The 14,526-nt window shown below is 38.3% G+C and overlaps 1 protein-coding gene across 5 annotated transcripts in view; it reads right to left on the reverse strand.

The window, feature by feature from the left end:
• ptprfb (protein tyrosine phosphatase receptor type Fb) overlaps nt 1–14,526 on the reverse strand; it is a 225,132-nt gene that overhangs the window by 141,072 nt on the left and 69,534 nt on the right. For 2 of the 5 annotated variants that reach the window (XM_077221242.1, XM_077221166.1), the window contains exon 1: nt 10,067–10,445. The exons of the other annotated variants lie outside the window; for them this stretch is intronic. The gene's annotated coding sequence lies outside the window, so the exon portion shown is untranslated. Of the gene's footprint in view, nt 1–10,066; nt 10,446–14,526 lie in introns of those variants that run through there. 5 annotated transcript variants of the gene reach the window in all.

Consider the following 14,526-nt stretch of genomic DNA (forward strand, 5'->3'; position numbering starts at 1 on the left):
AGTCATTATCTCCTCTAATTATGCAGTAAATAAGGCAAATGAGATTTCACAATTACAACTCATCCATTTACACAGCTGGATACGAAGATCAGGCAGTAAAGAAACACCTTATCTGGTTTTAGGTTGGCTCAAGGACTCGCAAACAAGCAAATCTCATGATTCAACTGCCATTCTTCCCGAAAACTATGGCAAACTTCTGGTTCCTGCTGTGCAAGTCCTGCAGGTGTGGGTAAGCTGCGGTCTCATCTCACTGTGGGGTCTGCTGCCTCTCTCTGTTTCCATCTCTCGGCTACACAACAGACAGCTGTGGCAGATGGAGCCATATCCCTATCGGTCTCGTGAGGCTCCGGATTTAAAATGTAAAAGAACAAGCTGCGATGGGGAGGAAGAGGCTATGTCACAAGGCAACAGACGTCAGGGACGGCTGCCATGAGTGCACAAGGCTAATTCAAGCACTAACAGACTTTCCGTCCAAGACAAACCAACAAACCGCAGGCCGGCGAGGTGGCAAGCGGCTGCTTCTTGAACACGTCTGTAACCAGGGGACAGAATTTAAATGAGGCCCGGCTTCCAAGAACCAGGCAGATCAGACTTGATATGGGTTATTAGCTGCCTTTCTGAAGAGAATCCAACCTAGAGGCAAGCTGGGCAACTCCATTAGCATTCAGGGATGAATGATCCAAACCTGTAGTGTTGCTTCCCACCAGTAAGAGCGACAGGTAAGGAAACGTGTTCTGTTCCCCCTTTTCAGGCGGAGGAGGTTATAAGTTTCTTTCAAACTTGCCGATGGTTTTAACTAACAGGCAGTGCACAGCGAAGCTGAGAGGAAGAAGAGAAGGATTAGCCTGATAGTTGCTTTTCACTAAAACTCTCCACAGCATAAAGGGTTTCTCTGACAGCGTGACTCACTTTGACCGCGACAGGCAAATTACCCAGGGTTTCACTTGAAAGGAGCAAGATCAAAAGAGCCACCATGGCCTCGTCTCCAAAGCAGAGTCAATGTGCTTTTCTGCAAAATGAGTTTATACTGCCACTGTTTCCCTCCCGTTAGAGCTGAAGGACCGCTTTGAGACAAAAGGCAAAACCTCTCACTCAAAATATAATAAGGTTTAAAATGATAACTAAAGAACAACCTGCCAATTGTATTTTAGCTGATGTACTTAAACAAAACCAAGTGACTGAGGAACAACCGTATGGGAGGAGATCAATCAATATACCAATAAAATGTGCACTCTGTTGACAAGACAAGCCACTAAACCACAAACATTTTGATGTCCCCATCATATACATTAGGGATGGGACACAATGGTCAACTACTGAATTTACTCTAAAAATGACTAGTCGGATAACCCTAGATTTTTTAAAGTTAACTTTACTTCAGTTAGATATTTTACTGCTACTGCCGTGTTTGCCCAGACGTGTCACTGCTTTCACAGTTTTTTTTTACATCCTGCCACTGCTCCTCAAATTAAAAATAATTGTAAAATATGTCAAGACCACAGAATTCTACCCATTCCACATTGTATAGCTCAAATCCAGCAACTAGACTATTCTGCAGAGTTTAGCTCTTGTCCTAATTAAACACACCTGCACCAGCTAATCAAGGGATTTTGGCATACTAGAAAATTAACTGGCTCTACAGGTGAAAGTGAAAGTGACACGTGATGGCCAAGTATGGTAACCCATACTTGGAATTTGACCTCTGCATTTAACCCATCCAAGTAAGTGCACACACATTAGGAGCAGAGTAGTGAGTAGTGTACACACACACACTGCAAACGTGGATACACACACCCGGAGCAGCGGGCAGCCTTGAGTGGCGCCCGGGGAGCGATTGGGGGTTAGGTGCCTTGCTCAAGGACACCTCAGTCATATTCCTGCCGGTACTGGAATTGAACCAGCAACCTTTGGGTCACCAGTCCAACTCTGCTACCATTAGGCCATGACTGCCCCACGTGCAGGATTGGACACCTCTGATCTAAAAGTTTGTGAAAGTAAAATTGTGTCTTATTTAAAGGCCCACTGAGAAAAAATTCAAACTGGGGACAGGTGAACCTGAATCTAATTATACAGGACAGACTGGTCAGTGGTCAATTTAATATATATATATATATATATATATATCTATTGTTTCATCAGTAAGAACCTCAAAACCTCAGTGTTGTCGGTAAAGGGATAACCATCTGTTTAGTTGACAGTCGACATCTGACAACATCCTTCCTATTTTCAGTTTGAGATGCTGTGAATCTTGAGGGTAAAGAAATTTCACATCTCAGCCATTACCTGGCAAAAATAGAAATCCTTCCATCTGCTTGGCCGAGACATGCCGGCACAGTAATGTGTCGCATGAAATAGATTGTCCGGAACCTGACATAAAATCGATCTTGCTTAGGTCATCCATCTACTGCTTCACGATCTATCTCCCGCCTCTTCCACACTGTCTAGACCTCCTCTTCCCACTTGGTGCTCTTCGATTTTCACCCTTCTGCACTCACTGCTACACACACCCACCCCCTCATTCCCCGCTGTGGCTGTAGGGTGGATGTACCTGCAGAAAAAACAGTTCTCAGACTATCAATTACCTCTTCAGCAGACACGCAATTGGCCCCCCTCTCAAACAGGTTCTGCAACTCTGCCAACAGAACAACATGCACAAACACGGTTCATGAGCAACACCCACATTTACTTATGAACAACAGGCTGTTCGCGTCACAGCACAATGTATGAAAATAGTGAAGGTACAACACACCAAATGTATGTAAATTAAATTAACAAGAATACAGATATGTGAGCTAAAGTAAATAAATGTGTCTCCAGGCACCCTTTGTTTGGGGTTTCTCAATGGATCTAACATGAGCACCAGAGACCAAGAAATAAAAACAGCTCCTGTCAGGTCAGCAAATGGCAGAGATGTCTTGGTGTCACACTGGGCTGATTTTAGTTTGCGGAGACAGGGAGTTGTCCACATCCCAACTGTGATGTTGACATGGTTTAGTGTCATGTAGTCCAAAATGTCAATGTTAATTAGGATCTGATTATCCAGTTGTGTTTGAGGATGCCACCTGTCATTAAATGACAGTCCCTCTCATCAACATAAAGTCCAAAATGGAATAAAGAATTAAAAAAAGGAACGTAATTGCAGAAGTCAGAATCAACTGTATAGGGGCTTTTGCACCGGAGGAAAATGCTCATAGCTCCGATAACAATCAGCGGAAGAGATCGCTTCAGGAACTGAGAACGATTTAAGTTCTAAGAACGCCTTTTGGGAGTACTAAATTAGCTCCTACTTCAGAGTAGGGTCTAGCCCAGCACAATAGGAACTACCAGTGGCGTAAGTTTACATTAACTGGCCAAACACATGTGAAATGCCAGCTCCCGCAACTTTTAAAAAGCAGTGTAAACATAGTTTATACCCTATATATTTACTCCACAAACTAACAACATAAACATGGAAAACAGCAATAGAAGGACCGCTGCCGAAGTCCAGGCACTTCCAACCTTTACGCTAAAAAAAATTCAATTTAACTTTGAAAGGACCAAGTGAAACATGATTATGTATTTCTGCTCAGCTAGCTACATTGGGCATCAACCACACGGCAAATGCAATAACAATTTTTTATACCGTTTACTTTCTCTGTATGTAGATAGGACTGTTAAACAGATCATAAACTAATGAAGACTGAGGAATGAGAAATGGGAGTGCTGTGTCCTCAGGCTCTAGTGTTCTGAACGCCATCAAAACAATGCGAATGCAACCAGGAAAATAGTCCTAGGGAAAATGTATTTCTTTGGGGGCTGCCCTGGTGGCTAGTTCCTATAACTGAGTCTCTATAACTACCTGGTGCGAAAGCCTCTTATGAGACCAAAAGATAATTAACTGTAAAATAAAAAGACTACAAAAGCTACTATTTATAGGTAAAATGGTCAATGACATGGTAATATTTGTTTTCGTCCAGATCTAGGCCTTTTCACTTTTTCTAAATACATTAAGAATGTAATTCATAAATACAATGACTTGAATTCACATATTCTATGATAAAAAAAAGGTAAAACAACTGTGTAAATAGTAAAATAAAGAAAAAAGCTCCAGGATATTAAAATGGTAGGCTGTAGGATGTCAAATATCATGCGGTGTAACCCCTAAAAAACAATATTTATGAATTCATAACTATTATGTTTTTAAAAATACTTTAACTAGAAATGTTTTTTTTTCCTTTATCTTAGATAGGCTAATCATTTGTATTACTGACAACATGAAATACATTTAAATCAACATGAAATAAATACAAATAAAGTAAACTAACGGTCAGAAAATGTCAACTGAACAAAATGTCCAAGTCTAAAATGACCTCTAAAGTCCAGATCGACCTCCAAAGCAAACTTAAAGCATAAAATACTGCTTTAAATACCAAGCTTAACTCCGATATTAAGCATGCTTTAGTGTTGGGCGATATGCTCCATATTGAATTTTTTACTTTGTTTTATTATTGGGGGAATTGAGAATATTATTCTATCATTTGGCGAGCAAAGATAGACTTGGTGAAGAAAATCGTCACACCGCATAGAAATATTTCACTCAAAAGGCGAGCACATGGATCACACATATGATGCAATTGTGATGAATCTACCTCGGTGCTGATAATGATACATCAACTAACTTAATTTACTGGTTTAATATTTCTATTGTGTAGCATGTATTAATGAATGAATTAATCAATTTATTTTTTTACAATTTTTGTTTCTTTTTTTAAGTCTGTGTTTAAAGCTGATTTTGATTTTCAACAATGACTAATTATTGTGTTGTGTTCGAACCTAAAGACTGTTATTAGGCCTATATAATTTTTGTAATAATATTAGTATAAATAATAATTGGTAATTGTATTGTTAGTGTTATTAGTGTCATTAAAATGTTTTTTAATGTGCTATGGAAACAAAACAAAATCCTGACGAACAACGATTTTCGCCTTGGCTTGAACAACAACTGTATAAGATTGATGCATCTCTTTTTATAACAAGCACTCTTGACAATTTGTGAATAGATCAGCTGATGTAAGATGTAGTTTTCTAAACTGTTTCAAAAAGTTAAATAACTCATTGAGGAGTCCATTGTGTGGTCATGTGGTGATGTTGTATTAAATTAGGGAAGGAAAACGAATTGTGGGTCTAAATATTAATTTGATAATAATACTAGCCTGATAATAACAACAGCAATTTAATACATTAATGGGAAAACGAGACAAAATCGTCTTGATATCGTCTAAGGCATCAGGGATATCTCTGACTATTGTTGATACAAGTTACTATCGTTTATCGTCACAATCCTAGAATGTTTGCTCCCTCTTTATATGATAGTTGCATTCCTCACAATCCCCATCTACTCATGTTTACCGTTGAAACTAGCTAAATCACTTTAATTTACTAGGCCAGTGGCCTCTCCATCAGCAGGAACACTTACATGGAAACAAACTAAGGATTAGCAATCCCATTAGCAAGCTGAGTCCATCCCATGGTTTTTGAGTGAGGGATGTTTTAGTGAAGATAAGATTCATTGGGGGCACTGAGCTGAAAACACAACAATACTGTTCATCATGAATTGCATTGTGGGGGAACCCAGTTATTAATCCTCTCCAGTACATTCATCCAGTGCACGCCATCTGTCGGGTATGGCACCTTTGCACGAAACGCTCTACTAAATTATGAAACAATTTTGCATTCCTGTAGGCATAGTGTGTTTGTTAAGGTACATTTTGTGAGGTTTTTGTTGTCGGATGTCTTTGCCTCAATATATAATTCACACATAGAGATACCACGGAAAAAAAGACATCACGCTAACAAAATGAATTCATTCTCATTCGCATATCCAAAATAAGTCATCACATTCTGGGGATCTTGCTGTGTAAAGCATTCTGGGGCGGGGAAGAGGATGACTAAAGCAGGGGAAAGAGCCACTCATCATGAAAACTAATGGAGTTGATACCTAATGACATTGCTGTTGCATGGCGGGGTTGGGGGTGAATTCAATTGTCTAGCAAAGAAATGAAATGTTTTCTCATTCACAAACAGAGAGTCATACACCCTAAAGGTAATATAAAGCAAATGAACAAACACCTCTGACAGGTATTATCCTCTCGCTATTATTGGTTGTGGCTCGCAAGGTGTGTGTGAGCTTTGGCCAGTATTGTTTATACCTGCAATAATGGGGCTGGTCTTGAAAAGGCTTTGGAAAATTCTGTTCGACAAACCCCCTAAAGGCTTTGCCTTATACAAAGAAGACACTTTTTGCATCAGATACATTTGCATCAGTTTGTGACGGCTGCCATTTGTCATAACAGAGATAAATATAAAACTAACAATGGTATAATTTTAGCAAGTTTTAGATTTATAAGGAATAATAAACCCTACCACAAGGTACAGGACATGAAAACCCAGGGTTTCCCATACGTTCATTTACTTGTGGCGGCCCCCCACAATATCAACGCTGACCGCCACACATTGATTTTCGATTGTTTTTTTGTTTATTTTTTTACTAAGCCTTTTTAAAATCGTATTTGATTGCAGAGCGCCGTAGCGCATTCGCACAGCACTACCTCTTGCTCGTCCCTCTCTCTCACCTGTACCTCTTGCGCTCTCTCTCCCTCACGGAAAACCGCTGCACAAATCTGTCCAACACAGCGCTGTCAATGTTGGAGACCCAGCTTTAAAAAAAGTTATCAGCTAGCATGTAAGGAGCCTAGCTAATAAGGAGGGCTAAGTTATTGTTAGAATACAGCTGTATTTTCAAGGTTAGCATGCTGTATATAGCTGGTAGTCAATATCGACACAATAGCGCCACAGTTACACTGTCATTCTGTGGGAAACACTGAAACCTACATATTTCTTTCCATATGATCCATTCAGACTTATTTTTTCAAGTTTAACTCTCGAGTGACATGTAATTGCAAACTTTAAATAAGAGGTTTAAGTGGACTGTCAACATTCAAAGTCTCAAGTCAGGTAAAGACCTGTGAATATCCCAGACTACTCAGTGACCGTTATTACAAACATTTAGAGTAAACCAAATGGAGGTTGTTTCAATCAGCAGGTCCATAACAAGATGATTTAGGAGCAAAATGAGTTCCTGTGTACCCAGAGTAATGTCCTCTTTAATAAAGAGGATTTGTGCAGTTATTCCAGATCCATCTCTCGTAACTATTAAATGTGTCATAAATTTTAATTTGTACTCTTAATAGCAGATTTGACTTTTGCTGTTTGGATGAATATTAACAGGCATGAAATACGGATATTTGAGTGGTGAGCACTCAAAGTTAGAGATGCATGTTTGTGAATGCTAATTACAGCAAAGCTCTCAGAGATAAATTTTTTGAATAAAAGAGGTAATCACACCCTATTCAATGAAGTGCCGATGACAAAAATGGGAGCTTTGCTTAAACAAAAGACAAAATGTTTGAACAAAACATTTGTTGAACGATCGATAAGAACTTATATTGCTCTTCATCTGAGAGTGTGTGGCTAATCACCAAACTATGAGGTCAGTGTTACTACAGCTGAGATGTTTTCACACACAATCGCAGTCCTCAGATCACACAGGCACCGTTCCAGCACTGTCCGAACACATCACTGGAGCAAAACTGCACCGTCTCGCATGGTGTCTGCCAGGGACACCGAGCAATAATGTACGACAGGGCTCAATAATAAAGACGGCCCACAGTGAGAGAGCGTTTTGGGCTAGAAGACGGAAGAGTCGCTGGCTCTATCGGGACACTATTTTACATTTGTTGATCTTGAGCATTTCATTCCTGATTAATTAAAAAAAAAAAAATTACACTGAAAATGTAAACTGATTAATTCATGATATTAATGCATATATTAAATTGGTTTATTAAAATGACAATAATGTATAAATAAGATTTGGAATAAATAATAAAAAAAAAAACAGAAAAATTGTGGATTGCATGCAAAGCGTTTATAAATATGGCTGTCATGGATATATTATAGTTGTATAATTTCCAGCTGTTGATAATTTAAAAATAAACTGAAAATGAATTTAAAAAATAAAATGTTTGTAATATATTATTTACTATTTATTCATGAAAAATGTAAACAGATTTTTTTGGTGCATAAAGTAAAAATAAAATAAGTAATTTTTTGTTGGCCAGTGAAAACGTTGGCAACCGGGCTAACAGAAAATATTCTTATTGTTGAGCCCTGTATGGGGACTCAAACTCTCACTTTTTTTCTGCAACGCAGAAAAAAAAAAAACTCTTAAGTGAATATTAAAGACATGAGACAGAAAAAATGGCAAGGAATTCCTTTAAATGTACGCCTGATTTTACTCACCACACATATTTATCCAATATAAACCAGTTAATGAGGCAGAAAATTTCAATGTCCCTCATTTGGGAAAACCGGTTTACAGTAATAGCAATGATGAATACATTTAATTACACAAAATTATCATTCTGAATTCCACTTATTAAACTACACTGTACTCATAAATACATACAACCAAGCGGCACTGAAACTTTTTCAACATAATTTGACATTCCAGCGGGACCAGCAAATTAATTAATTTTGCCAAATAAATAAAGCAAATAATGATATGTAGGCTATGTTATTACACATAATCCTTCACCCAAAACTTAAACTGGCACCTTCAGAAAACAGAAAAACATCACCACTAGAACATTATTAGCCATAATGTTTGTTGAGACCTTCGCTCTTTGCTGTGATCCCACACTCTACTGAGAAGAGCAGCTGGCGACACGACTGTGACGGAGTTGTAAAAGAAGAATTTCAGGTCACCAGCCTGTATGTAGGAGGTCAAGAGTGACAGACGAGGGGGTCGGCCACTACAGATAAGACCAAAAGATCTCGTTGGGCTCCCGTTTTCTATTTTTTACTCTATGCAAAGGTGGGCAAGTAGATGCAAAGATCAGAGAGGTTTTGATTAGAAAAAACTTTTCCTTTAAAAAGCTTTTATCAGGCTCTGTTCTCCACCCCCCACCCCGTTTAAGAGTTGCAAGTCTGTGCCGGTAAATGATTAACAAGTGCATGAGAGAGTAATGGTTCAAATTTTGCACAACTTTGAGAGAGCAACTCTCGGTTCTCAGAGGCACAGCCCCAGGAGGTTTCAGCTTTTCATGCTAAACAAAGCAAGACAGACGTGCTATCTTTACACTCCGTTCCCTTCCCAACTTTCCACTTTTAGAAAGCTAAGAGAGAAAGAAGCAACTGGATGATCCCTTTTTCCCAGATAAAGCAGCACCTAAAGTTGAGCAAGGAATCTATTGTGCAACCCTCACTTTGCTTTTTGTATTGAGTTACCCCACATAGGTGAAAGAGCCAAATGCACATTAATTTCACAGGATGTGTTTAAAAAGCATTCATAAAATATATCTCAAGTAGACACAAGGCAATTTCCATCCATCTACAATAACACATGGAGTTATGAGGGAGACAGCAGTTTCAACATAACGTTACAACTTACAACAAAGCCTATAATTTTCTTCTGTCACCTTTAATCAATGGTGTAGTCTCTCCTGAGCTGGCACAAAAAAAAAGGGAAACAAAAAAAAGCCGGGCCAGAAACCATCCAGAAAGCCAAGACAGGATCATGCAGGGAGATAAAGACAACTGGAAAAACGGGTTGTTTGGCCTAAGACTTCGTGTGGTCTCACAGCAGGGTCTCTCACGTTATATCAGTGGTAGCTAAGGGACACTCGACGGCTCTCTATTCAGAGTCCCCTGAAAAAAAGAAAGCCAAAGAAGGGCTCTCACCAGACAGGGGCAATGTGCCAAAGAGGTAGCCAATAGAACCAGAATAAAAGTATTGTTTTGGTTTAACAAGTGACAATAAAAGGACAAAAGAGACAGAAAAAGTGCTCTGGGAGGAGCTGAAGAAAACCTACGCAGTAGTGAACTAAAGTTAGGACAAAATCACCAGTTTTAGAGTAGAAAAGTGATGATTTTACTTTTTATTCATTATATTTTAATTGTTTTTTATAGAGAAACAAAAGTACAACATAACTTTTTTTTCAAGATTACAGTAAGCTTTAATTTAACTTACCCATAACACTACGAAATTACAAAATATCCACAGGATATGTGAGAAATAGTAATCCTTTCCTTAAATCCTGAAAGCTTTCTTCTTCCCTTGACTGTTCTTCCCAAGAGTGAGCACCAAAATATTCAAATCCGTACGCACGTATCATCCAGGTGGGGAGATCCTTGATAACGGCTTCAAGTGGAACAGACAACACAGAGCTATTTTTTCCCTTGCTATTCAATCCAGTAAGTGTATAACTGACGTCAAATAAGTCTTGTCTTTATCCACAGTTCATAAATGTTAACTTGTTGTAGTAGTTTCCCCAGTGGCGTGGTAAACTCTTGTTGATTGTGGAGAGAGTTGATTGCAGTCCTTCCTGAGGGAAGCTTCTTCACACTATGAGCGGGGACTGAGCGTCAGTCTGGGTGGAGCCAGTGTGATGTCAGAACAGGGGCTCTCCAAGTACTACCCTGATAAATGGACTGGAGGGTTGTTTTCACTCACCTGTGTGCAAAGGTTGTACGTGCTTGCCAGTGTGTTCTCTGACTCAACAGGAACCTTGCTGGGACGTAAATGTTAATGATTAATCACATTATGAGGGGAAATCATGATTTGATTTGATGTCATGTGGTGAGAATTTGGATATAAAATGGTGTATCTGAACTTTAAACTGTGTCAACAGTTTAATAGTGAAAGAAAGAAAGAAAGACTAATAAAAAACAAAACAGCAATATTGAATGAAAAGAAAAAATCTAAAGAGAAGAACAGAAGCAGCAAATAAATAAATGAAAAAAGAAAGGACAAAAGAGTGAAACAGAAGAAAGGGAAAAGGACAGAAAGAATGGGTGACAGGAGGAAAGAAAAAAACAAAAAATAAAAGAACAGAAAAGAACAAATGAGCAAACAAACACCCAAACAAAGATTGAAATGGTGAAAGAAAGAACAATTGGATGAAAAGGGAAATAAAAGAATGACCAAAGAACAAGAAAAAGAAGCAAGAAAGAACAGAAGATTACAAACATGAACAAACAACCAACCAAAACAGCAAACAAATAAAATACTTGAAACTTGAAATAGTGATAAAGAACAAAAGAACAATCTAACAAAAATAGAACAGAACAAAAATAACAGAAAAGAAAGAAAGGGCAAAATAAAAGAAAGAAAGGGCAAAATAAAAGAAAGAAAGAAAGAAAGAAAGAAAGAAAGAAAGAAAGAAAGAAAGAAAGAAAGAAAGAACCTTTTATGTTTAAGTTTTCTACTTGTTTAATATTTCATGAAATGTTACTTGCCGATTCTTTAAGATCTACCTGCAATTTCTGACTGAAAATGGTTTATAATCTACACCAATTTCTTTTTGTACATTAAAGAGCAAACAAACAAGAAAAACTCATCACAAAGGTTTTTTTCACACTTTATTCTAGAAGTAGAATGGTTATAGTATTACACCTGTATGTTTCCAGGACAGAAGACAGAAGATTCCCCACACAGAACTCCCTTTAATGTCCTAATCTGACACAGTAACGCCTATTAGATTACAGTGAACCTCAGTGGAACATTTTTAATCCCTGTTTGTAATGCAGCACTAAAACACCATATACAGTACAAATGATGAAACACGAGAAACAGCCTATGCACTCTATTGAATTTTCCACATAATATTTACAAATGACACCAAGGTTTGGCTACGAATAATCATTATCCATCACTTTAAGGACTAGTTTATAATATTTTAACTCTGCCAGAGTCTATTTTTATCCCACATACTTGTTTTCATTTCCCAGATAATTATATAGATGCATAACATTCCATTTGTGCATGTAGATTAAATATTGACTTGACGCAATCAACAATAACATTTCCAATCAGTCAAAATGACTGTATCTAATGTATAGCCTACATGCTATCTCAGAGTAGTTTAAAGGGATAGTTGACCAAAAATAAACATTTCTGTCATCATTTACTCCTCATCATGTCATTCCAAACCTGTCTAACTTACTTTTTTATGCAGAACACAAAAGACAACTTCTTGCATGGACCAAAAAAAGGCTTTTTTTTACATTTAAAAAATATTTGTTTAAATTATGCTTCTTGTCACATGAGCAATATCTAGGGATGAGAAACCAAGACAAGCTATTGCTCTGAGAGTTTCAGGCTCCTCTGTATGAAAGACGTTGTGAACATTAGAGACTGCTTTCTAGGGCATAATTAGACTTATATCCACAATGGTCCCTCTGCTGTGCATCCTCCAGAGAAAACCCAGTCAAACTGTATGTGGCGTCGGGAAGGAAAGATGAAGGATTCATCCATCATACGTGCTGTTGAAGAGGTTAGAGGGCAGACATTGAGGTGACCGGAGAAAGAGGTCATGCCTCGCCACACCTGTTGCCCTTCCTGACCCACTTTCTTCGGGGGCTTTTCAGTCATCAAATGCCAAGATAAAAAAACGATTGAAATAGCCCGGGGGCTACAGCCTTGCCTCGTGAGCCGCTAATTTTGGCGGACGACCGTTTGAAACAGCTTTAGCTTTTACGTTGAAGTCGTTAGCACAGACAGAGAGCCCAGCACAGCTGTCAATTACTTAATACCCACCAGAGCCCTCCCTGTAATTTAAATCAATTTACTGACAACTTAACCACAATTGAAGCGTTCATATGGGTTTCTCTACCAACAGGGAAAAACAACTGTGCTTTTTTTAAGAAAGCTTGCTTGAGATGCAAAGCTTTGAGAACCTTTCAAGTGATCATTGCCCAGCTCTATTTTATGCACCGGTAATAGTTCTGACTAAATTAAGTACTAAACAACAAAACAAACCACATATTCATGGGGATTCATGAACTACACTGAACAATGATTATCTAACCTTTTCTCCAAGCCTTATATCCCATGGAAGACATTTGCTTGGTTCTAAAACATAGTGAGCTGCCTATTGAGGGAGAATATTAAAGCGGCACTATGCAGTTTTTTTAGCTTAACTCAACAGCTTCGGAGTCATTGGAATGGTTATATCACTTTTTTCAGGTTGAATGGTGACCGTCTTGATCCCCCCCTGGTGCATGTGAGTGGAAAAACTACCATTGCAACTTTGGCCCGGCGGGCCGCTTGCCTCAGCTTCAGGAAGTATCACGTGATATCAGCTCTCGCGATGTAACGAATTGCTTTACGACACTGCACACATACACTATCTCAACATTTATATGCTAGCCTTCTGTGTCTCATACATACCTCAGTGGACATGGCTCCATGCATTCGCCGGCTTCTTTGAAAACAAATGCACATGGCCAGGGGAAGAATATGGGAGGGGGGAGATTCGCCAACGAGTTTTTATGACAGTGTTGTCAAATATCTATTCCGAAGTTGTAGGGGGAGCTTTGTAGAGAAACCTGCGAGCAAAAAGCGAGAATACAGCGAAGAAATTGCCAAAACTGCATAGTGCTGCTTTAAGACGTCAAAGTTTTGACTATACTGCCTTCTAAGATGTCTAATTTTAGTCTAATTTTAAGGAAGCAGTACACGTATATTTCTTGTGGAATAGGTAAACCATAGGCAAGACAAGAATAGACAACAACAAGCTTAGTGAAAAATAAAAATTCAAATGGCTTGCGATACGAGAGATCTGTCAATGATAAACTTGCCCTTATGAAATACTAGAAAGTAGTAAAAATAGTACTATAAAAATAGAAGCATAACTATAAAAATAACTTCTTTTAGAGGATCACATTTTTAGCTTAGCAACATGCTGATGTCAAACTTTACTGAAATCAATAGTGAGTCGCTTCTGCTATGCAGTGCTTTTTGAGAGATGTCAAATAATAACGTTTCATAAAATACTGGAAATTATCAATACAAATGCTTTAGTTTAATTAGAAAGTAATTATTTTGATCATATCATTGATCTCGTATTGAGTATCACTGTTAGCTTAGCAACATGCACAACATTGAGCCGGAGTGTGCAATGCAAAGTTACTTTTTCAAATAAGTAATGCAAGTTAATTTCTTTTTCCATGTATTAACTGACAGGTCTCCTGTCCGCATGTTGAGAGAAATCAGAAGTAAGTGCAGTGGAGTTGTGTGCGCTGTGTGAACATGATGTGGTTATCGTAGTTATAGACTAAATGTGAGCATGGATTTACTTATCTCACCTGCATGCTCACTTTATTAACCCATGTCTTTGCTACAGACCTTCAATGAGCCAATGATTCTTCTGCAAATCCAGAATGGTAGCACATCTCAAAGGTTTGTTTGAGCTGCGCCCTCTACTGTACAGGAATGTTCCATTTCCTTCAGAGTCATATCACTATTAGTGTGGAAGGGCTAGGGCTGGACAATAATTCAATATCAATATATATCGCGATATTTTTTTTTCGATAACGGTGATATAATTTTTAAACATATTTTCGATATTTCAATATACATAGCAGCATTTGTCACTGACTGACGTTAGGCGTGCAGCCGTCAGAAAGAGCAGAACACAATTGGCTACT

This window comes from Siphateles boraxobius, unplaced genomic scaffold (assembly GCF_051911475.1).
Source record: "Siphateles boraxobius isolate OS27281-9 unplaced genomic scaffold, OSU_SipBor_1 1, whole genome shotgun sequence".
In the NCBI taxonomy this organism is placed as follows: Eukaryota; Metazoa; Chordata; class Actinopteri; order Cypriniformes; family Leuciscidae; genus Siphateles; species Siphateles boraxobius.